At 41.0% G+C, this 25041-nt stretch overlaps 1 protein-coding gene across 1 annotated transcript in view; it reads left to right on the top strand.

The window, feature by feature from the left end:
- Positions 1 to 25041, top strand: part of MYLK (myosin light chain kinase) — a 278996-nt gene that overhangs the window by 48226 nt on the left and 205729 nt on the right. Inside the window, exon 2 of the mRNA XM_042903128.1 lies at positions 19834 to 19997. The gene's annotated coding sequence lies outside the window, so the exon portion shown is untranslated. The remainder of the gene's footprint in view (positions 1 to 19833; positions 19998 to 25041) is intronic.

The following is a 25041-nucleotide window of genomic DNA, read 5'->3' as shown; positions in this document are numbered from 1 at the left end:
TCTTAAAGTAAGACAACAATGAAGTTCGCTGCCTTGATTGACTTTTCTTTCACAATTTCTCTGTAGCATGCGATGCTATTTGATAGCATTTTACCTACAGTAAAGCTTCTTTAAAATTGGAGTCAACCTAAAAAAAAAAATTGGAGTCAATCTTCTCAAACCCTGCTGCTGCTTCAACTAAATATTCTCATTCCTTTGTTGTCATTTCAACAAGTGTAGATTTCATCTCAAAAAAACCGCTTTATTTGCTCAAGCATAAGGAGCAGTTTATCACCTGTTAAAGTTTTATTGTGAGACTGCAGCAATTCAGCCTGAGCTCCACTTCTCATTCTAGTTCCCTTGCTATTTTCCACCACATCTGCAGTTACTTCCTACACTGGAGTCTTGAACCCTCAAAATCAACTGAGGACTGGAATCAACTTCTCCCGATCTCCTGTTAATATTGCTATTTTGACCTCATTTTGTGAATCACAGATGTTCTTAATGGCACCTAGAAAGGTGAATCTTTCCATAAAAATTTTAACTTACTTTCCCCGGATGCATCAGAGTAATCACTATCTATGGCAGCTATAGCATTATAAAATGTATTTCTTAAATAATAAGACTTGAAAGTTGAAATTACTTCTTTTTAAAAATATTTGAAGATTGGCCACCATTCTTTTATTTTTTTAATTTTTAAATTTTTCCATATGCGTTTTACTCACACCATGATAGCTCATAATAGAGTTTGATCTAAAATTTGGAGGTAGATTTTTTTCACCATGATAAGTGTACTCTTTAATCTCCATCATCTGTGTCACCCATCCCGGCCCCCCCTCCCCCGACTACCCTCTGGTAACCATCGGTTTGTTCTCTACAGTTAAGAGTCTGTTTCTTGGTTTGTCTCTCTCTCTCTCTTTTTCCTTTGCTCATTTGTTTTGTTTCTTAAATTACACATGTGAATGAGATCATATGGTATTTTTCTTTCTCTGATTTATTTCACTTAGCGTTACACTCTCTAGCTCTATTTATATTTTTGCAAATGGCAAAATTTCATTCTTTTTTATGGCTAAATAACATTCCATTATATATATATATTTACACTCCACATCTTCTTTATCCATTCATCTATCGATGGACACTTGGGTTGCTTCTGTAGTTTGGCTATTTTTAAATAATGGGGCAATAAACATAGGGCATTTGTTCCTTTGATTTAGTGTTTTTGTATTTTTTTTAGGTAAATACCCAGTAGTGTCATTACTGGATTATAGGGTAGTTCTATTTTTAATTTTCTGAGGAACCCCCATACTATTTTCCACAACAGCTGCACCAGTTTGCATTTCCACCAGCAGTGCAAAAGGGTTCCTTATTCTCCACATCCTTGCCAATACCTGTTGTTTCTTGTGTTGATTTTAGGCATTCTGACAAGTGTGAGGTGCTATGTCATTGTAATTTTGACTTACAATTTCCCAATGTAAGTTTGATTTACATTGTAAATTTGATTTTCATTGATGATAAGTGATGATGAACATCTTTTCATGTGTTTGTTGGCCATCTGAATGTTTTTTTTGGAGAAATGTCTGTTCGTGTCTTCTGCCCATTTTAAAATTGTATTATTGTTTTTGGGGTGTTGAGTTTTATAAGTTCTTTATACATTTTGGATAATAACCCTTTATCAGATATGTCATTTACAAATATCTTCTCCCAGTTCATAGATTGCCTTTTAGTTTTGTCTGTTTTCTATGCTGTGGAGAAACTTTATTTTGATGTAGTCCCAATAGTTTATTTTTGCTTTTCCATCTCTTGCCTCAGGAGACATATCTAGAAAAGTGTTGCTATAGCCGATGTCAGAGAAATTACTGCCTATGCCCTATTCAAGGATTTTTATGGTTTCAGGTCTCACATTTAGGTTTTTAATCCAGTTTATTTTTGTGTATGGTGAAAGAAAGTGGTTCAATTTCATTCTTTTGCATGTACTGCCCAGTTTTCCCAGCACCATTTGTTGAACAGACTTTTCACCCCTCCCTTGTCAAAGATTAATTGACCATATAATTGTGAGTTTTTTTCTGGGTTTTCTGTTCTATTCCAGTGATCTATGTGTCTATTTTTATGCCAGTGTCATACTGTTTTAATTACTACCGCTTTGAATATAACTTGAAGTCTGGAATTGTGATACCTCTAGTTTTGTTTTTCTTTTTCAAGATTGCTTTAGCTATTTGGGGTCTTTTGTAATTCCATACCCATTTTAGGAGTGTTTTTTCTTTTTTTTTAAAGTTCGTTTATTTTTGAGAGAGAGAGAGAGAGAGTGTGTGAGTGAGTGGGGGAGGGGCTGGGGAAGAAGGGGGACAGAGGATCAAAGCAGGCTCTGCGCTGACAACAGTGAGCCCACGCGGGGCCAAACTCACAAACTATGATATCATGACCTGAGCAGAAGTTGGATACTCAACTGACTGAGCCATCCAGGTGCTCCAGTATTTGTGAAAAATACTGTTGTTATTTTGATAGGAATTGCACTGGATGTGTAGATATTTGTTCTCCCAATCCATGAGCGTTCAATGTTTTTCCATTTCATTGTATCATCTTCAATTTCTGTTATCAGTGTTTTATAGTTTTCAGAGTACAGACCTCTTTGGTTAAGTTTATTCCTAGATATTTTATTGTTTTGGGTGGAATTGTAAGTGGGGTTTACATAATTTCTCTTTCTGCTGCTTTATTATTAGTGTATAGGAATGCAACATATTTCTGTACATTGATTTTGTATCCTGCAACTTTACTGAATTCATTTATCAGTTCTAATAGTTTTTTTTGGTGGAGTTTTTAGGGTTTTCTGTATACAGGATCATGTCCCCCACAAATTCCGAGAGTTTTGCTTCTTCCTTACCAATTTAGATGCCTTTTCTTTATTTCTTTATGTTGTCTGATTGCTGTGGCTAGCACTTGCAGTACTATGCTGAATAAAACTGGTGAGAGTGGACATCCTTGTCTTTCTCCTGACCTTGGGGGAAAAGCTTTCAGTTTTTCACCATTGAGTATGATGTTGGCTGTGGATTCTTCTTCTTCTTCTTCTTCTTCTTCTTCTTCTTCTTCTTCTTCTTCTTCTTCTTCTCCTTCTTAATGTTTATTTTTGAGGGGAGAAGTGCAGAGAGAGAGGGAGAGAGAGAATCCTAAGCAGGCTCCATGCTGTCAGCGCAGAGCCTGATGTGGGGCTCGAACTCACAAACTGTGAGATCATGACCTGAGCCGAAATGAGGAGCCAGATGCTAAGCCACCCAGGAACCCCAGCTGTGGGTTTTTCAAATAAGGCCTTTTTTATGTTATGGTATGTTCCCTCTAAACCTACTTTGTTGAGGGTTTTATATCATGAATGGATGTGGTACTTTGTCAAATGCTTTTTCTACATCTTTTGAAATAATCATATACTTTTATCCTTTCTCTTATTGATATGATGTATCATATTGATTATTTTGCAAATACTGAACCACCCTTGCATCACAGGAATAAATCCCAGTTGATCATGGGTATGATTTTTTAATGTATTTATTTATTTATTTTTTAAAATTCAAGTTAGTTAACATACAATGTAGTATTGGTTTTAGGAGTAGAACCCGGCGATTCATCACTTACACATAACACCCAGTGCTCATCCCAACAAGTGCCTCCTTAATGCCCATCACCCATTTGGCCCATCTCCCCACCTTACCTCCAGCAACCCTCAGTTTGTTCTCTGTATTTGTCTCTTGTGGTTTGCCCTCTCTCTGTCTTTATCTTATTTTTCCTTCCCTTCCCCTATGTTCATCTATTGTGTTTCTTAAATTTCACACGAGTGAAATTATATATTTGTTTTTCTCTGGCTGACTTATTTCATTTAGCATAATATACTCTAGTTCCATCCATGTTGTTGTAAATGGCAAGAGTTCATTATTTTTGATTGCTGAGTAATATTCCATTGTGAATTTATACCACATCTTCTTCATTCATCAGTTGATGAACATTTGGGCTCTTTTCAAAATTTGACTATTGTTGATAGAGCTGCTATAAACTTTGGGGTGCATGTCCACTTTCGAATTAGTATCTTTGTATCCTTTGGATAAATACCTAATAGTGCAATTTTTGGGTCATAGGGTATCTCTATTAAAAAAAATTTTTTTTAATGTTTGTTTATTTTTGAGAGATAGAGCATGAGCAGGGGAGGGGGAGATACAGACAGGGAGACACAGAATCTGAAACAGGCTCTAGGCTCTGAGCTGTCAGCACAGAGCCCAACACGAGGCTTGAATCCACCAACCATGAGATCACGACCTGAGCCAAAGTCGGATGCTTACCCGACTGAGCCACCCAGGCACCCCTAGGGTAGCTCTATTTTTAACTTTTTGCAGAATCTCCATACTGTTTTCCAGAGTGGTTGTACCAGTTTGCATTCCCACCAGCAGTGCAAAAGAGATCCTCTTTCTCTGAATCCTTGCCAACATCTGTTGTTTCTTGAGTTGTTAATTTTAACCATTTTGACAGGTATGAGGTGGTATCTCATTGTGGTTTTGATTTGTATTTCCCTAATGATGAGTGATGTTGAGCATCTTTTCATGTGTCTATTAGCCATCTGGATGCCTTCTTTGGAAAAGTGTCTATTCATGCCTTCTGCCCATTTCTTCACTGGATTATTTTTTTTTGGGGTGTTGAGTTTGATAAATTTTTTATAGATTTTGGATACTAACCCTTTATTCAATATGTCATTTGCAAATATCTTCTCCCATTTTGTCAGTTGCCTTTTAGTTTTGTTGATTGTTTCCTTTGCCGTGCAGAAGCTTTTTATCTTGATGAGGTCCCAATAGTTCATTTTTGCTTTTATTTCCCTTGCCTTTGAAGACATGTTTAGTAAGAAGTTGCTGTGGCCGAGGTCAAAGAAGTTGATGCCTGTTTTCTCCTCTAGGATTTTGATGGCTTCCTGTCTCACATTTAGGTCTTCTATCCATTTTGAATTTACTTTTGTGCATTGCCTAAGAAGGTGGTCCAGTTTCTTTCTTCTGCATGTCGCTGTCCAGTTTTCCCAACACCATTTGCTGAAGAGACTGTCTTTTTCCCATTGGATGCTCTTTCCTGCTTTAAGATTAGTTGGCCGTACAGTTTTGGGTCCATTTCTGTGTTTTCTGTTCTGCTCCATTGGTCTGTGTGCCTGTTTTTGTGCAGTCAGTACCATACTGTCAGGATTACAGCTTTGTAATACAGCTTGAAGTCCAGAATTGTGATGCCTCCAGCTTTGGTTTTCTCTTTCAACATTACTTCGGCTGTTTGGGGTCTTTTCTGGTTCCATACCAATTTTAGGATTGTTTGTTCTAGCGCTGTGAAGAATGCTAATATTATTTGATAGAGACTGCTCTGAATGTGTAGGTTGCTTTGGGTAGTATAGACATTTTAACAACATTTGTTCTTCCAATCCATGAGCATGGTATATCTTTCTATTTCTTTGTGTCCTCTTCAATTTCTTTCATAAACTTTCTATAGTTTCCAGCACACAGATCTTTTACCTCTTCGGTTAGGATTATTTCTAGGCATCTTATGGTTTTTGGTACAATTGTAAATGGGATCAATTCCTTGATTTCTCTGTTGCTTCATTATTGGTATATAGAAATGCAACTGATTTCTGTGCATTGATTTTATATCCTGAGACTTTGCTGAATTCATGTATCAGTTCTAGTAGTTTTTGGGTGGAGTCTTTTGGGTTTTCCATGTAGACTATCATGTCATCTGCCAAGATTGAAGGTTTGACTTCTTTGCCAATTTGGATGCCTTTATTTATTTTTGTTGTCTGATTGCTGAGGCTAGAATTTCCAATACTATGTCAGACAACTGTGGTGAGAATGTCTGGACATCCCTGTCATGTTCCTGACTTTAGGGGGAAAGCTCTCAGTTTTTCCCCATTTATGATGATATTAGCTGTGGGTCTTTTACATATGGCCTTTATGATGTTGAGGAATGTTTCTCCTGTCCCTACCTTCTTGAAGGTTTTTATCAAGAACATATGCTGTATTTTGCCAAATGCTTTTTCTGCATCTATTGAGAGATTCATTTGGTTCTTATCCTTTCTTTTATTAATATGGTGTATCATGTTGATTCACTAATATTGAACCAGCCCTGCAGCCCAGGAATAAATTCCACTTGATCATGGGAAATAATTATTTTAATGTACTGTTGAATTTGATTTGCTAGTATCTTTTTGAGAATTTGTGCATTTAGATACATCAGGGATATTAGCCTATAATTCTCCTTTTAAGTGGAGTCTTTGTCTAGTTTTGGAATCAAGGTAATTCTGGCTTCATAGAATGAGTTTGGAAGCTTTCCTTCCATTTCAGTTTTTGGGAACAATTTGAGAAGAATAGGTTTAACTCTTCTTTAAACGTCTGGTAGAATTCTCCTGGGAAGCCATCTGGCCCAGGATTCTTGTTTTTTGGGAGATTTTGGAGAACTGATTCAATTTATTTGCTGGTTATAGGTCTGTTCAAATCTCCTATTTTTTCCTGTTTCATTTTGGTAGTATGTGAGTTTTTTAGGAATCTTCCCTTTTCTTCTAGATTGCCCAGTTTGTTGGCAAAAAATTTTTCATAGTGTTCTCTTATAATTGTTTGTGTTTCTGTGGTGTTGGTTGTGATCTCTCCTCTTCTCATTCATGATTTTATCTACTTGGGTCCTCTCTCTTTTCTTTTTGAGAAGTCTGGCTAGGGGTTATTCAATATTGTTTATTCTTTCAAAAAAACAGCTTTAAATTTCATTGATCTGTTCCACTGGGTTCTTTTGTTTCTGTATTGTTAATTTCTGCTTTTTTTGTTATTTCCCTTCCTTTACTGGCTTTAGGCTTTATTTGCTGCTCCTATTCTAGCTCCTTTAGGTGTAAGGTTAGGTGGTGTACTTGGGACCTTTCTTACTTCTTGAAATAGGTCTGAATTGCAATGTGTTTTCCTCTTAGGACAGCCTTTGCTGCATCCCAAAGGGTTTGGACTGTTGTCTTTTCAGTTGCATTTGCTTCCACGTATTTTTTTATTTCTTCTTTTATTTCCTGGTTAACTCATTCATTCTTTACTAGGATGTTCTTTAACCTCCATGTATTTGAGGGCTTTCCAATTTTTTTCTTGTGGTTGATTTAAAATTTCATAGCATTGTGATCTAAAAATATGCATGGTATGATCTCAATATTTTTGTCTGTTGAGAGCTGATTTGTGACCCACTATGTGATCTGTTCTGGAGAATGTTCCATGTGCACTCAAGAAGAATGTGTATTTTTCTGCCTTAGGATGAAATGTTCTGAATAACCTGTTAAGGCCATCTGGTCCAGTATGTCACTCAAAGCCATTGTTTCCTTGTTGATTTTTCTGCTTAGATGATCTATTTCCTGTAAATGGGTATTAAAGTCTCCTACTATTATGGTATTATTATCAATGAGTTTCTTTATGTTTGTGATTAATTGATTTATATATTTGAGTTCTTTCAAGTTGGGGGCATAAATATTTACAATTGTTAGACCTTTGATGGGTAGACCCCTTAATTGTGATATAATGCCCTTCTTCATCTCTTGCTATAGTCTTTGTTTTAAAATCTAGTTTGTTTGATATAAGTATGGCTATTCCAGCTTTTTTTTTGTTTTGACTTCCATTAGCATGATAGGTAGTTCTCCATCCCCTCACTTTCAATATGCAGATGTCTTTAGGTCTAAAATGAGTCTGTTGTAGGCAGCATATAGATGGATCTTGGTTGTTGTTTTTTTTTTTTTATCGATTCTGATACCCTGTGTTGTTTGATCTGAACATTTAGTCCATTTACATTCACGATAATAATTGAAAGATATAAATTTAATGTCATTGTGTTACCTGTAGAATTGGTGTTGCTGGTGATTTTCTCTGGTCCTTTGTAGTCTTTGTTGCTTTGGTCTTTTTTTTTCCCCCTTCACTTAGAATTCCCCCTTAAAATTTCTTGCAGGGCTGGGTTAGTGGTCACAAACTCCTTCAGTTTTTGTTTGTCTGGGAAATTTTTCATCTCTGCTTCTATTCTGAATGATAGCCTTGCTGCATAAAGGATTCTTGGCTGCATATTTTTCCTGTTCAGCATAGTGAAAATTTCCTGACACCCTCTTCTGGCCTGCCAAGTTTCAGTGGACAGGTCTGCTACAAACCTTACATATCTACCCTTATAAACCTTTTGTCCCTAGCTGCTTTCAGAATTCTCTCTTTATTTTTATATTTTGCAAGTTTCACTATGATACATTGTGGTGTTGACCTGTTTTTATTGATTTTAAAGGGACTTCTCTGTGCCTCTTGGACTTGAATGCCTGTTTTCTTCCCCAGATTAGGGAAGTTCTCAGCTATAATTTGTTCAAATAAACCTCCTGCCCCTTCGTCCCACTCTTCTTCTGGGACTCCTATAATATGGATATTGTTTCATATCATGAAATCACTTAGTTCTGTAAGCCTCCCTTCACGATTTAGTAATTTCCTTTCCCTCTTTTTTTTTTAGATTCGTTATTTTCCACGATTTTATCTTATATTTCACCTATTCTGTCCTCTGCTTCTTCAGTCCTCATTATCACTGTATCCAGTTTGTTTTACATCTCAGTTATAGCATTTTTTATTTCATCCTGGCTAGTTCTTAGGTCTTTGATCTCTGCAGCAAGGGTTTCTCTGGTGTCTTCTATCCTTTATTCAAGCCCAGCTAATAGTCTTATGACTGTTGTTCTAAATTCTTGTTCAGGCATATTGCTTATATCTGTTTTGGGCAAGTCCCTGGCTGTGATGCCTTCTTGACCTTTCGTTTGGGGGAAATTCCTCCATCTTGTCATTTTGGCTACATTTCTGTCTTTTGCATGTTTTAAAAGCTTATTATGCTTCCTGCACCTGAGAGTACTGCTATATTAAAAAAGGGTCATACACTGTCCAGAGCTTGGCACTTCAGGAAGTGTTTTTGGTGTATGCTGTGTTCACTCTGCTGTTACGTTTTGGCTGCTCTTTCCCATGGTCAGCCCTCTGCAGAGCTCCTCCTTGCTTGCAGTGGTGGAATGTTTGGACCTTTCACTAGGTGTGCTTTGATTTCTTTGTTGAAGTGACCCTGGAAAAAAAGGAGGGGGAGCCTGATCCCAAAGCAAGAGAAAAGGAAAGGGGACCAAAAAAAAAAAAAATCAAACAGAGAATCAAAAAACTATAAGGCAGATTCTAAAGAAAAAGAAAGGAAAAAGAAGAAAAAAGAACTGTAGGTGTCATTTTGAAGCCCTGGATTTTCAGTGCACTTGGTAGATGGGGGATGGTGGCTGTGCTGATCTGGAGGAGAGGTCCACTGCTTTGGCTCAGAGTCAGTCTTGCCCCAAAAAATAAACAGTTGCCAGGCATGGGGGTGCTGGGGTTTGGTGTTAAGTGGCTCCTACCTTCACTGGAGGCCACTGTGTTGCTCTCTGAAGTCCCACCATGTTGGTGTTGGGGGGAAAATGGCACCACTCCAATCTTTGATCCCCAGACTGGGGATCTCACATCCCCTTGCTGTCAGGCAGCCCTCACAGAATAGTGAGACCAGTCAACTTGCCCTGTCCCACAACTCTCCTGAGGTTTTCTCTGGCGTGTGGCTGGGATTCAAAACCCACAGTCTTAAAGGACCCAGCACCATGTGGATCCACTCCCCTCCTTTGGAGTAGAGCCTCTCCATGCCGTGTAAAGTTCTCTGTCCCTGCGTAATAGTCCCATGCCTGCACAGTGCATGGAATCTGTAGTGTGCCACCATTAAAGGCAGCAAAGGTTTTATATTCACTCTAGGTACGCCTCTGTCCCCTGATGATGAAAGGCCTTTGGCTGGCACCTGCAGGGTATTTCGTCCTTGGGAGGCAATAAGCCCTCTTCCAAAAGTACTCTGGGATGGGGAATGTTCTCTCCCAGTGTGCCCTGGAGATGTCTACACCACCCTATGCACTCCTGGCTAGCTGCCCCCTCCCTGCCCAGGAGTGCACGCCATAGCTCTGCTCCTAAGAAAGTCATGCACTTCCAAAACCTCAGAATTTGAGCTTCAAACACTATCTTCAAAAAAGAGCTGGGACACTCAGTACTCCTCACTACCCAGTCCATGGGCCAGAGAGGTTTTCTGCTTGTGCTAACTCAATGTTGTACTTTCTCAACCCCTCTCTCTTTCTCTTCCTTTTGTCTCTCCACGAAAAGGGTTCCCTCCTCTCTTTTTCTCTTCCCCAATTCATTTCTATGAACCTTGCACCTGCCAAGCTATCTCCCTCCAACTGTGGAGATCCTTCTGCCAATCTGCAGATTGATTTCCTGGGTGTTCCGAGTGATCTGACCTCAATACAGCTGTGTTTGAGGGACAAGGAAAGCCCAGGGTCCCCCTACTTCTCTGTCATCTTAACTCCTCCCCCTTTTAAATGGATTGTTGAATTCTGCTTGCTAGTATTTTGTTGAAGATTTTTGCTTCTGTGTTAATGAGAGGTAATTGGCCCTATAGTTCTCTTTATTTGTGGTGTCTTTATTTGGTTTTGGTATCAGGGTGATACTGACCTCACAGAATGAATTTGAAAGTTTTCCTTCTTCTTCTGTTTTTTGGAATAGTTTGAGAGAATAGGTATTAACTCTTTAAATTTTTTTTAATGTTTATTTACTTTTGAGAGAGAGAGAACCAGAGCATGAGTGGAGGAGGGAGGACAGAGAGGGAGACACAGAATCCGAAGCAGGCTCCAGGCTCCCAACTGTCAGAACAGAGCCGGACAGGATTCAAACCCACAAGCAGTGAGGTCATGACCTGAGCCAAAGTCAGATGCTCAGCCGACCGGGCCACCCAGGTGCCCAGGTAGTAACTCTTCTTTAAATGTTTTGTAGAATTCACCTGTGAAGCCATGTGGTTCTGGACTTCACAGTTTTTTTGGGAGTTTATTGATTACTGATTCAATTTCATTGCTGATAATTGGTCTGTTCAAATTATCTATTTCTTCCTGATTTAGTTTTGGTAGTTTATATGTTTCTAGGAATTTATGTATTTCCTCTAAGTTGTGCCATTTGTTGGCATATAGGGTTTTTTTTTTTTTTGGCAAATAGGTTTTTATAACATTCTGTTACAGTTGTTTGTATTTTTATGGCATTGGTTGTTTGAAATTACTTCTTGATCCATGGGCTACAGAATGCATGTTGTGTTAACAGCCACGAAAACAACATTAACCTGATTGCACATCTCCATCAGACCTTTTTTTCTGAGTAGTAGGTCTCAACAGCGGGCTTGAAATATTCAGTAAACCATGCACTAAACAGATGTTCTGTTATTCGTGCTTTGTTGTTGCATTTGTAGAGAACAGGGAGAGTAGATTTAGCACAATTTTTGAGAACCCTAGTATTTTCAGAATGGTGAATGAGCATTGGCTTTAACTTCAGATTATCAGCTGCATTAGCCCCTAACAAGAGAGCCTAACCTTTGAGACTTTGAAGCCAGGCATTAATTTCTCTCTAGCTATGCCAGTCCTAGATGGCATCTTCTTCCTATAGGAGGTTGTTTAACATATATTGAAAATCTCTTGTTTAGTGTAGCTGCCTTCATGAACTATCTTAGCTAGGTCTTCAGGATAACTTGTTGCAGCTTCCATGTCAGTATTTGCTGCTTCACCTTGCACTTTTTTGTTATGGAGATGGCTTCTTTCCTTAAACTTCATGAACCTACCTCTGCTAGCTTCCAACTTTTCCTCTGCAGCTTTCTCACCTCTCTTAGCCTTCATAGAGTTGAAGAGAGTTAGAGCTTTGCTCTGGATTAGGCTTTGGCTTAAGGGAATGTTATGGCTGGTTTGATCTTCCATCCAGACCACTCAAACTTTATTATCAGCAATAGGCTGTTTTGCTTTCTTATCATTCTTGTGTTTACTGGAGTAGCACATTTAATTTCCTTCAAGAACTTTTCCTTTGCATTCATGATTTGGCTAACTGCTTGGTACAAGAGGCCTAGCTTTTGGCCTGTCTCAGCTTTCAACATGCCTTCCTCATTAGGCTTAATCATTTCTAGCTTTGATTTAAAGTGAGAGACATATGACTCTTCCTTTTCACTTAGACACTTAGAGGCCAGAGGAGGGTTATTAACTGGCCTCATTTCAATATTACTGTGTCTCAGGGAATAGAGAGGCCTGAAGAGAGGGGAAAGAAACAGGAGAATGGCTGGTCAATGGAGTGGTCAGAATAGCCACAACATTTATCAGTTAAGTTTGCCATCTTGTATGGATGTGGTTTGTGGCACCCCTTATACAATTACAACATCAAAACTTATACAGTAGTAACATCAAAGATAACCATAGCAAATAATAATAAAAGTTTGAAATATTGTGAGAATTACCAAATATGACACAGAGATGCAAGTAAGCAAATTCTGTTGGAAAAATGGTGTCCTCAGACTTGCTCAATGCAGGGTTGCTACAAACCTTCAACTGTGAAAAATACAGTATCTGTTAAGTGCAATAAAACAAAGCACAATAAAATTAGCAGCCACGTGTATGCTTGCAATGCATGTTTTATAATTATTGGGTATAAAATTCTACATATGTCTTTTTAGATCAAGCTTTGTTGTTCATGGTAACAAACTTGAGAGCTTTTATGCAAATAATTGTGGGATTGAATTGAATTGTGTAGAATTCTAATTCTGAGCTGTTGTATTTACATTACATTTACTGGACTCTTCCTAAAACCAATGCTGGGGATATCTTCTATGTTTTTATCTCATTCCTCTTATCATTTTGAAATGGTTCTCTTGTCTAATTACATTAAAGTCTATTTTGTCTGGCATTAATTTTGCTATTTCAGCTCTCTTATGGTTAGTTTTTGCCTGGCATATTTTCTCATTATTTCCATTCATTTCTTTCAACTTCTTTATATTCATCTTGTAAAAAGCCTATAATAGTTATGTGAGTGGGTGAGTGTATGTACCTTTTAACTGGTGAATTTGGTCCAGTTACATTTATTGTTATTTCTGGTACAATTCAAGTTGAAATGAAATAAGTGCACAGGAATGGAGAAATTGTTGATGGGTATGATGGGATACAATCTAACTCCACAGTGTAGTAGAAGATACCTAATAAATGTCAGCTTTCTTTTGCAGGTCCTTTCTCCAATCTCTGCCTAATGGGTATTTGGAGAATTTATGTTGATTTTTTTCTTGGTACTCTTTGAATGAAAATGCTGTGTCTTCTTCATGATATTCTTAGCCCCCCTAAACTCCAGCATCTTGACCATCTACGTGATACATAAAAGAACTGGGCTGATTGCAGGGGGTAAAGAGGGAGTGGGTGGAAAGGAAATTGTGGTAGGTGTTGATGACTCACTGAAAACATTTAAGTGGAAAGGAAGTCTAGAAATAGGTTGGTAGCTAGAAGGAGAGCAGTAGGTCTAATTGTGGGTCTTTTTCAAGAAAGGATGTCTGGAGGCAGAAAGAAAGGAACTGACAGAATGTGAATGGTTGAAGATATTAAGGGATCAAGGACTAATCTATCACTTAGTCTCTTTAGAACAAGTAGCAGGGGGAGAGAAATGTATAACAAGAAATGTTTTTACAGGGTGTACTATAAAAATATATATCTCTACTAAATTACTAGTGTAAAATGCATAAAGATAAGCAATATGATTTTTAAAATGTAGAGTCTCATACTCCTTTACCTGACTCTTAACAAACATTAATTAAAAAACGAACAAACATTTAGTTAAGACAACTAAATTTTTTTTTCCCTACTCTGTCTCAGCACTAAAAAGAACTTTCAATGTCATTGAATCCATTTTCCCACCTAAAGTAGAAGACTTTACAGCATTCCTGACAGCTCTCTGGGAAATTTGGAACACTTGTGGTTTTAAGAAATCCCACCACCTCAAATGGGAAGCATCTGCCTTTGTGCAGAGGTGTGATGATAACGAAGCTCTTTCTTTATTCAGTAGCGATCTGCCTAAATGTAACCATCTCTCTCTTGACCAACTATATGATGAATGTAATTCCATTACATGTTGAAGACTCTACCGTGTATCTGTCCCCTCATACTCATCTTGTAACAACACCTGAGACCTTTCTCATGAGAGGACTTCTGGATCACTCAAGAGGCTTCTACCTTTTTTAGCAGGTTATCTCAGTTTTTTGCATTCTGATTACAGCAGTTGATCAGAACCATTAGTGGAAACTGAATTCTGTCAGGTGCTTCCCACCCCCCCTCCCCATCTAATGAAGTGATTATGTAGTTTTCCTTCTTCAGTCAATTGATAAAATAAATTTATTTATTTTCAAATGTTGAACCAGCTGTACATTTCCATGGTAAACCCCACATTATAAGGATGTGTTCTCTCATACTACTGAATTTATTAGCATTTTGTTGAGGATTTTTGGCCTGTAGTTTTCTTTTCTTTTTTTTTTTTTTTAACGTTTATTTATTTTTGAGACAGAGAGAGACAGAGCATGAACGGGGGAGGGGCAGAGAGAGAGGGAGACACAGAATTGGAAGCAGGCTCCAGGCTCTGAGCTGTCAGCCCAGAGCCCGACGCGGGGCTCGAACTCACGGACTGAGATCGTGACCTGAGCTGAAGTCGGATGCTTAACCAAGTGAGCCACCCAGGTGCCCCTGTAGTTTTCTCTTCTTGTAATATCTTTGTCTAATTTTCATATCAAGTAATGTTGGCCTCATAAAATTTAATTCAGGTTATCTATTTCTTTTTAATTTTTTAAAATTTATTTATCCTTGAGAGAGAGAGAGAGAGAGGGAGAGCAAGAGTGCACACGTGAGCAGGGAAAGGGCAGAGAGAGAGGAAGAGAGAGAATCCCAAGCAGGCTCCACACTGTCAGCATGGAACCCGATGCAGGACTCAAACCCACAAACCGTGAGATCATGACCTGAGCTGAAATCAAGAGTTGGACACTTAACCGATTGAGACACCCAAGAACCCCACTATTTCTTTTTGGTTGATTTTTAGTTATTTGTGCCTTTCAAGGAATTTGTCTATTTAATCTAAGTTGTTGAATTTATGGGCATAGAATCATTCATAATGTTTATTTTCTTTTTAATGTCTGTAGGCTCTGTAGTAATATCCCCTCCTTCATTCCTGACAATTTTTCTTTCTTTTTTTTCCCCGGAAAACCTGGCTACAGGCTCAAATTTTATTGATATTTTCAAAAACTTTTTTTCTCAGGTTTTTCAAAAACTTTATTACTTGTTTTCTTTTTAATTTCAATGATTTGTGCTTTTATATTTATTATTTCCTTCCTTCTGATCAGTTTGGATTTAAATTCCTCTTCTTTTCCTAGTTTTCTAAAGTGGAAGTTTGGATCATTGGTTTGAGGTTTTTCTCTTTTTCTAATATAAGTTTAATGCTATAAATTTCCTTGTACACTTAATCTGCTTTAGCTGCATCCCCCAAATTTTGGGACATTGTGTTTTCATATCATTCTATGTAAAATATTATCCAGTATCCCAGGACTTCGTCTTTTATCTATGGGTTATTTAGAAGTGTGTTGTTTAGTCTCCAGAAATTTACAGAATTTTCCAGGTATCTTTATGTTATTAACTTCTAGTTTGATTTTATTATGATTATAGAACATCTGTACATGATTTTACTTTTTAAAGATTGATTCAGGTTTGTTTGGTGGCCCAGAATATAGTCTATCTTGGCGAATGTTTTATGTGCACTTGAAAATAATATATATCTTGCCTTGTTGGGTGTAGTGTCAATTCAGTTAAGTTAGTTGATAGTGGTGTTCAGATCTTCTATAACCTTACTTATTTCTGTATACTTGTTTTATCAATTACTGATGGAGTACAAGGTATCTTACTGATGGTGCTGAAGGAAAGAGAACAAAAAGTAATTATAAAGGAAATGTTATAACTCAAACTGGTAGAAGGATAGAGATTATATATATTATTTACTATGTGTTCAATATTTGATTATAAGTGTTGAAAACTGACTCTGTTAAGTGTTCTTATCTTGTTCCTGTCTTTATCCTTTCATGTATTTTGTTAATTCCTATAGATAAAATGTGATTTATGGTTATTAGTCTTACAGATAAAAATGTTCCAAGTCCTCTCATTGCTTTGAGCTCTCTCCTGGGTTCCAACCTCCCCTCCACTGTGTATTCTAGGATGCCTAACCCCCCTCCCCCCCCCCCCCCAGTTGCTGGTATTGTCTGGTAGTGTTGCCATTGGACTTTAGTGACCTAGGAGTTTACAGGTCACATCCTTCTCACATAAAACAGAATATAAGTAGGACTTGTGGAGAGTTCTCCAAGCTGAGAATTTCAGGACAGTTTTCCTAGAGGCGGTTCACTAAGAAATCCACAAGAATCACATGATGGCCTTCGTCTTTGCAGGGAAGACACATGTGTCCCTGAGAGTGTTATATGTTTCCAGGCACTCAGAAGTCTTCTCAGTGGTTCTTAAAGTTTCTAATATGGAATAATCCCCAAAACATATTAAATGAAAAAAATCAAAGTATAGAATAATGTGTATAATATGCTATCATCTGTATTTAAGACAAAATGGGGATAAAAATAGATATGTATTTTTATAACATAGCCCAAGAAGATATTGATGACATGCCTGACTCTGAGGAAGGGAAGCTGGAGCTTGGTACCTAGGAGAAAGGGCAAGTAGAGGACCTTTCTCTCTATACCCTTTTGTGTCTTCTGAGTTTTGAACCATATAATTGCATTGGCTATTCAAAGAGGAAAACAAGTTAAAAAAAAATCCTTCTAGGATGGTTTATGAAACTTGATACTTAGATTGGCCCTGATAATTTACTCTTTTCCCTCATTTCTCCTTGCTTAAGTCTTCCTTCTTCATGCCCTCCATGTCTGATCATTTGCCTGCAAGAGACATGTTGCAACATGCTCCTCCTTCTCAGAGTGTACTAGAAACTACACAGGGATGAGGTAGTGTTACTTCTTGTGACTGATTGCCATTTTTAATCCCAAACTTTCTAGACCAGAGGTTCTCAAACTTGAGCCTGCATCAGATTCATCTCGAGTGCTTGTTAAAACATTGGTTCCTGGGCCAGAGTTTCTGATTCACCAAGTCTGAGGTATTTCTAACAAGTTCCCAGGTGATGCTAATTGGAGACCACTCTTTGAGAACCAGTGCTCTGGACTAAAATTGTTTCTTCTGTGATGTGTTGTCCAGTTTTGGTGCCCCAGCTGTGTCCTAAGAAATAAAAAAACAGGAGAGGTTTGTCCCTTTCCAAAGGCATATGTGTAGCTCACCACTGTCCATCTGTCTGTCTAGCCAACAGTGCCTGTCAGGCTCTATCCCCTTCATAAGCTGATATGCATGTCACCACTAGCAGGACTGACCCTATCAGAAGCCTGCATCCCCCTTCATCTGGGCTCGCCAGGGAGGACATTCGTACAGTCATTGCTGTCATCTCCCCATGAAGACTTAACCGATATTCTTGGAATCAAGAGTCATGCTAATTTCTGATTCACCTTCCAGTGCTTCTCAACAGAGGCACTATTAGCATTTTTGATGAGACAGTTCTTCATAATGAGAATTCTGTTTAATGTGGGATATTCAGCATCCTTGGCTCCCTTCCCTGTCCTTGGTTATCATGGTGATCTGTAATCCCACCACACATCCCAGTGCACCCCTCCTCCAGCCTTCCCCTCCCCACTGTCCCTGGAGAACAGGATGAGAGCAGCACAGCTTTCTTCTGAAAAACACTGTCTTGTATTAAGCCATCAGTGAACCCCCTTATCAAACCACATTGCCTTAGCTCCCTGCAAAAATCCTGAGTCGTGTTTTAATATTTTCCTGGTTTTCATTAAATGTTGATATTAAAAAGTGACTGAATGGTGAATCCTTCTTTTGGAAAACTGTATGGGTGGAATTGTCTACCCATGATGTGCAGTCCCCTCTCTATAGAGAAATGCACTGGAGGGTCCCTGTTTCCTGCTGAAGTGGCTTTGCACCCTCACCTGCCAAGGAGAAAAATGTGACCCATTCTATTTCCCTTTTTTTTTTTTTTTTTTAACCATGAGTGTCAGGGAACTCTTTTGCACCTGTAATGCTTAATAGGGATGCAAAATTAGTGTAGAAAACCATTTTGCCTATATTATCAGCTTTTATACATTCTTAATTTTTAAACATTCAGTAGATTAATTTTGCATTTTCTTGTGGGTGACTTCAGAAGCAGACCTTGGTGCAGGTTGAGTTGTGAAGGATTATAGCCAAGGATTATAGTTGCCTAACTAGCTGGGCAGAAGAATCCTGTGGTGGAACATCCTGGCCTCACGTGGACACCAGCTAGGCCGTGGGTTTGAGACACAGGAGGAGCAGCAGGCAAGGGGGCTCTTCTTGCTGGCAGCACGTGAAGGTGTCGCTGGTGAGACTGAAATGCCAGGTGTGCTCAAGCTGGAAGTGAAGTAAGGGTCAAGGAACAGAGAGCCGCAGGTATCCCTGAGCCCTCACCAAGGTGGGAGAATCATTGAGGTGAGTAGTGGCAGAGGGACCAAACTTGCCAGGTCAAGAGAAATTCTGCCAGGACTGACTGGGTTAGCCTATGAGAGCTGCAGAAACCATCACTTACAGGAACACCATCCTGATTTGGCTCCCACTTGATCCTGTGGCCAAACAGGATACAGATGGGGTACAGACGGGGCTGGGTACAGATGGGGCTGGCACTCTGGGGTCAGCCTTCTGCCGAAGCTCCGTGTCCGGGTGGAAAAGAGCATCTATCTGGGGGACCGTAGCAGGGCAGAGATTCCACCTCATCCCGCCCCTCCTCTGAGTGTCCAGTTCCTTCCAGTTCCTCTTCAAAGTATGCCTCAAAGTGTCAGGGGACCACCACGCCAAACTGGGGTGTCCACCCTCTAGATCTCCTGTGTGAGTTGGGTGTATAAGGCCTTTCCGTCCAGAAGTCTCTCGGTTGAAATTCCATCGTGAGAGCTTGATTCCCTTCGGGTTTACAAACTCTTCATTACAGATTACTACACCTTCTGGGAAGGCAGCAAATAATTTGCACATTTGAAAGAATGGATTTATTACTTTAAGTATTTGAGATGTGCTGCTGGAGGGAAACAAGCTTTTTTTTTTTTTTTTTTTTTTGAAGTTTATTTTTGAGAGAGAGATAGAGAGCACAAGCAGGGGGAGGGCCAGAGAGAAGGAGAGACAGAACCCCAAGCAGGCTCCGCACCATCAGTGCAGAGCCTGATGTAGGGCTTGAACTCATGAACTGTGAGATCATGACGTGAGCTGAGATCAAGAGTCAGATGCTCAACTGACTGCACCACCCAGGCATCCCAAAACAGAAACTTCTAAAGGGAGGAGATGGGGTGAGGTTTAGGAACCCTTGCAGGCTAAGGGTGGGCCCCGTGGGCTGCTTTGGTGTGGGTTCTGGGGGAGCAGAGGTGTGGGCTGAGCTCTGAACAGTGAGGGGGAGTCACTGGTTTCTGAGAACAGTCCTCTCCCAGGTGTGAGTATTGTCTCCCTGTCCTGTGAGCTCCTCCTTACCCTGGCCTTGTCACCGAAGCCAGGCCCCTGATCGCCCACGTACCAGCTCTTTCCAGAGGGCCCAACAGCCACTACCTGCTCTGTGGCCTTCCTCCCTCACCCCTGCCAGGGCCTCTCCCCTGACCCTGTGACTTCACCCCAGCTCTGCCCTCCTCAGTTCTCCTGAATTCTGTCCTCTGTGGAGGAAGGAAGCACCCAGTTCTGGTTCTCCTTGTAACTATTCGTCCTGAACTTTCAACCCATAACCCCCCACACTTGGGAATAAAAGCACCTATTGTCCTTGGGACATTTCCACACAGCCTCTCTGAGTGATGTGCTCCTCCTCCCAGCTGCTCCTACTCCCTTGTGCACGTGTGTCCCTGACTTAGCTTGCCTTTCCTCCTTCCCACCAGGCACCGGCCAGGAGGCTTCCAGTGGGCTGCCCCTGCTGCCATCCGAAATACTTCAGGAGCTTCTTGGCTAAGGGCCCCACGAGCCCACAGGGAGGCAGATCTCCAGGACGTCTTGCCCTGTGCTCCCAGCCCAGTTGCCACAACAAACAGCAGAGGAGACGTTGGTGAGTGGGCAGGGTTCAGACTGTGCCGTTGACCATTCCTCCCCAGCCTACCCTGAGGAGATGACAGAGAGGGGATCTGGGCAGCCAGGGCAGAATAGTGCCCGCAAGGTGAGATGACACCTGGTCAGGTGCCCAGACAGCTGGGGGTGAAGCCAGCATGCCTTACTGAGCATTATCTGTTGACCCTGGCTTAGCTGGTCAGAATTCTAGAACTGGTGGAGTTGGTGGGAACTGTCATTGAAGCCAGCCAGGAAACAAGATTCGGTATCTGCTGGGTGCCCTGGTTTCTGCTAGAAACTGTTATGCTGCCAAACTGGTGCTCCGTCCTTCCAAATTGTCCACAGACTTCTTCCTCCTGCTACTCCAGGAAGGTGCTCTGGTTAACTGCATTTGGTTTCGATTTTCCCTTTGACTCTCTGATGGTTCCTTAGCAAGAAGCCATCATTGGGGGTGGAGCACAGCTCAAATTCTGTGTTAATTGTGGAACCCATCTGTTCCAGGTCCTGACCAAGAGCTCCCACTGGCCCTGCTTCACAGACGTGATCATTGTCACTCTGGTCAGTGGGAAATCCCGTTGAGAGTAGGTGTAGAGTGAGTCTGCTCAACAAAAATGGTGCCTTTGTGGGCAGCTATACAATGGTCAGTATTATCAATAATATTTCAAAAGTCTGGGTGATCTTTTGGGATATCATATGTGAAAGTTAGGGGTCGGGGTCCATTGCTTTCGTAGCTTTAACTGGTGAGGAAGATGGGTTTCCTTCTGCTACCCTCTTCCCTCTTCTTGGGGTCTTGTGATTACAGTACTTGAGGGGTCCTCAGCCATTGTCAGCCTGGGAAGTGGTCTGTTGACTCTCACTGTGAAGGAGGCTGATGGGGTCCTAACCAATTCGGTGAAGCAAAGCAAGTGAGAAGGAGGAGGGGGAAAGAGCAATCCGTGAAAAGAAGCATAGCCTGTGATTTTATAACACTGATTATTTCCCCCAAGGTTCTAAGGCTGCTTTGAAGTGTGGTTCCATCACTGAAGTGGGAGAATAGCTTCTTTCTTAAAAATTATTTTTACTTTATTTTTAAAAGATTTTTATTTTTTAAATGTTTATTTACTTATTTTTGAGAGAGAGAGAGACACACACAGAGCGAGAGCAAGCAGGGGACGGGCAGACAGAGAGAGAATCCCAAGCAGACTCCGTGCTGTCACTGCAGAGCCCAGTGTGGGGCTTGAACTCACAAATGGTGAGATCATGTCCTGAGCCAAAATCAAGAGTTGAACACTTAATCAACCGAGCCACCCAGGTGCTCCGACTTCAGCTCAGGTCACGATCTCATGGTTTGTGGGTTCCTGCGCCACGACAGGCTCTGTGCTGACAACTCAAAGCCTGGAGCCTACTTCAGATTCTGTGTCTCCCTCTCTCTCTCTCTGCCCATCCCCCGTCATGCTCGCTCTCTCTCTCTCTCTCTCTCCCTCTCTAAAAAATAAACATTAAAAAGAGAGAGAGAGAGAGAGAGAGAGAATACTCTTAGGCTGCTTTAGCAGACAAAACTAAATACATGGGTTCTGTCCTTTTGTTAAAAAAAAAAAAAGATCTTGTAATTTTAAAGCAATTTTTAAAAAGTGATTATGAGATTGGACTCTAAAGTGGCTGATGAAGGGAGAAAGCAGTGTCTTACTACTGCCTGAAGGAAAGTACAGAATGTATGGCTGAGATGGGGGGCATTATTTTAGGATTCAGGGAAGGCTGGATCAAAGTGAGCACTGTGTATGCATGAGCATTGCTCCCTTGAGAGGCGAGCCCTAAGGCACTCTGACATTGTGAAGCAGCAGAAGCAGAAGATCAAAGGATGGAAAAATTAATGCAAGTCCTTTATTTTGAAGGCAGGTTTGCCTTGGCTAAAATCAGGATGAAGGTAGAGGCTCGGGTGCTGGGGAGAGGGCTGTGTAAGAAGCCCTTTCTGTGGAGTTACCCATTTTATGCTCAAGGCAGGGAAATTTGCAAAAGAAAAAGAGGACAAATTTTCATTGGAAAAGCTAGAGCAGATGGGACTGTGGAAATCATCCAGTACTCTTTTCCCGGCACTGATGAGGAAAGGGGGCCCCTGAAGGAGAGCTGCAGCGACACACCTGGTTGGTGCAGAGTCAGGCTGGAACTTGGTGCTCTTCTCTGGAGTCCCTTCAAGTCTGAGCTGATGGGCTGCTCACAGATGATTCGGGCACCTTTAGCAAGATGCAAATGTTTCTTGACAGACTTCTCAGAAGGGCAAGTAACCTTTAGTTTCCTCTATACATTTTTTTCAGAGATGCCTGTGGAAAATCTCTTTTCTGAATTCCACACTCTTAATGAAGACATTCGTTCTGCTTTTGATAAAATAAACTTTGAACAATGAACTATGGTGCTATATTACATCAAAATGTATTTACCTAGGCTCATTGTAATTCTTCTTTTATACTGAAAGCACATGTAATTTAGAGAGCTTTATGTTGCTTGATATATAACTTGTAATTAAATGTAGGGTTTGATCATATTTCTTTAAAAGTTGGGCATTAGGGTCTTGATTAATATTGTAACATCCCTTATACTATGGTTTCTATGAGAAAGTCAGCCTTCTTCCTAAGAAAAGAACGTAATCTATGTCAGTCTGGTTAACAATGATTTGATTAATGTATCAGACATACATTCATTCATTCATTCATTCATTCATCATATAGTCCTTGAGTGATGAAGCAGGCAAAGTGCTTGCTCTCGGGTAGTTTTCCTTCTAGTGAGAGAGGAAGACATTAATGTCTGTCGTTGATTTTAAAGTGCAGTGAAGAAAAGTAGTGCAGGGTAAGGGGATGGGAGGATTGGGACAGGGTTATTTTTCATAGGATCATCGAGTGGTCAGGGAGGGTCTCTTTGCTGAGGTGAGATGTCAGCAGAAGACAGAGTGAAGTGAGCGAGTGAGTCCTGAGATCTGGAGGAAGAACTCTATTCAAGGCAGAGAGACTGGCCACTGCTAAGGCCTTGAGGCAAGAGTGAACTTGATGTGGCCAGAGGAGCAGCAGGCAGGCCAGCCAGCTATAGAGTGGAGGGTGAGGCCCAGTGTGATAGCAGGTGAGCTTGGAGCAATAGGCAGGGCCGGGTGAGGTAGGGCCTTACAGGCCGTGGTAGAAGTTTGGATTTTAGTCTGTAGGTAACGGGTGGTCATTGGAGCATGCTGAGTAGGGGAGTGACATGTCCAACTGCTGAATGGAGAACTGACTGGGGAAGCAGTGTGGAAACAGGGAGGCAGTTAGACCGCTGCAAGGGTCTAGGGTCATGATGCTGGTGGCTTGGATGGCTGGTGGCATGGGGTTGGTGACATGTGATCAGAATGGAGGCAGAACCAGAACAAAGGTAGGCAGGTGGATGATGGAGCCTTTGGTCTGGGTGGGAAGTGCTGCAGGAGGAGCACATTTGACGGGAGAAAGTTGAGAGTTCTTGTTACATCTTGTTAGATAAACCAGTGGGGATGTGGAGTAGGCAATTGGATGTAAAATTTTGGAGATTGGCAGAGAGGTTAGAATGGGAGATGGGTTTGGCAATCTCTGGCCTCTCACCACATATAAAGCCATGGGACTGGAGTTGATCCCCCGGGGGGTGAGCAGGCCATCACTTAGAGACCAGGAAGAGAGGGGAGGGTAGGAGGAAAGAGAGGAGAGTGCAACACCCCATCCAGAGAGAAGAGTGTCTCTCCAGATGGACGAGGTGACTGTGCCAGTGCAGTCGAAAGCATTAAATATATTACCAGCCTGAGAATAGTGTCCTCTAGATGATTGCCTGGGTTTTTATGTGCTTGTGGGCCTTGTCTCCCCCATTAGACTGGGAACTCACCAAAGTCAGGGATTATTTCACTGTTCTCCTGCTTGCACTTGGAGCCACTTAAAGCTATGGCTAAACCACCTACTGAGTGGACACTTACTTGTAGAAGCTGCTTAGAGAGTCATCCATCAACGGGACTGTGGGAACAGTGTTGATGAGGAAGGGGCAGAACGAGTCCTGCTCTTGGCAAAGAGGCCAGTGATATCCCAATTCTGAGTAGAAGGAGTTGGGTGGCAAAGAAGACAGATGGGAAGAGCAGGAAGGAAGCAGGACTGTCAGATTCCTGATTTGGGGAGTGATCAGCCCCTTAAATGTAGTCATATAGCTCCCTCATGAGGAAGGGGGCCCTGAAAAGTCAGGAACTCTTTGAATGGCTGTTGATTGATGCAGCAGTTGGATTCTTTACCTCTGTCTCTGCAAAATAGGTGCATCTATCTATCTATCTATCTATCTATCTATCTATCTATCTTTCTGTGGCTTAAGAAGGATGGAGGAGCCCGTAATGACTTCCCTTGGAGGTACCTGATTCAGAACCAGCAGTTCGGGTCCTGACAAAGAGCAGAGTCCCAATGGGACCTGAGTCTGGACAGGAGTTCTGTGGTGGTGCTCGGGGGCTGTCATGGCCTCTTCTGTTGACTGAGTTCCATCGATCTGTATCTGTGGGGAGTAACTGGGCCTGAAAGTCTGGCCATCTCTGACTGGGGGTAGTGTCTGGGGTAGACCAGCCTCAAAGATCCCTAAGGGCTGGGCACACTAGGAGTTAATGTGTATAAGGAGAGAGATGAGTTTCCCGGCCATCAGGAGTCTGGGATAATAACTGGATTCTGTCCTGTTTCTTGTTTCTTACATAGACATAATGAAACCAGAGGACTCATAGGATCATAGGAAAGCATAGGAATAGTTTCCGCTGGGACACCGTGAGAGCTTTGAAGAGATGGGAGGCCATCTTGATGAGACAGGACCAGAAGTTGAGAGTCCTCGACAGCATAAAGGAGACCCTGCTTGTGGAATGAGGGCAGATCCTTGGCCCTCCAGAGTTTAAGCTGGTAATAAGCCTGCAAGCCAAGGGTCCATCCCCTGGAGTTACCCTGGGAACCTAATAACTAAATTTTTCCAGGCGATCCTGATCATGGGGCTTGATAAAGCCCAAGCCTGCTGCTAAAACTACGTTAAGATAAAAGCTCTTTTTATTAATTTGATACCCATTAAAA

This window comes from Panthera leo, chromosome C2 (assembly GCF_018350215.1).
Source record: "Panthera leo isolate Ple1 chromosome C2, P.leo_Ple1_pat1.1, whole genome shotgun sequence".
Classification (NCBI taxonomy): Eukaryota; Metazoa; Chordata; class Mammalia; order Carnivora; family Felidae; genus Panthera; species Panthera leo.
Note: the sequence above shows the minus strand (reverse complement) of the source record. Positions and strands in the feature narration are given on the sequence as shown.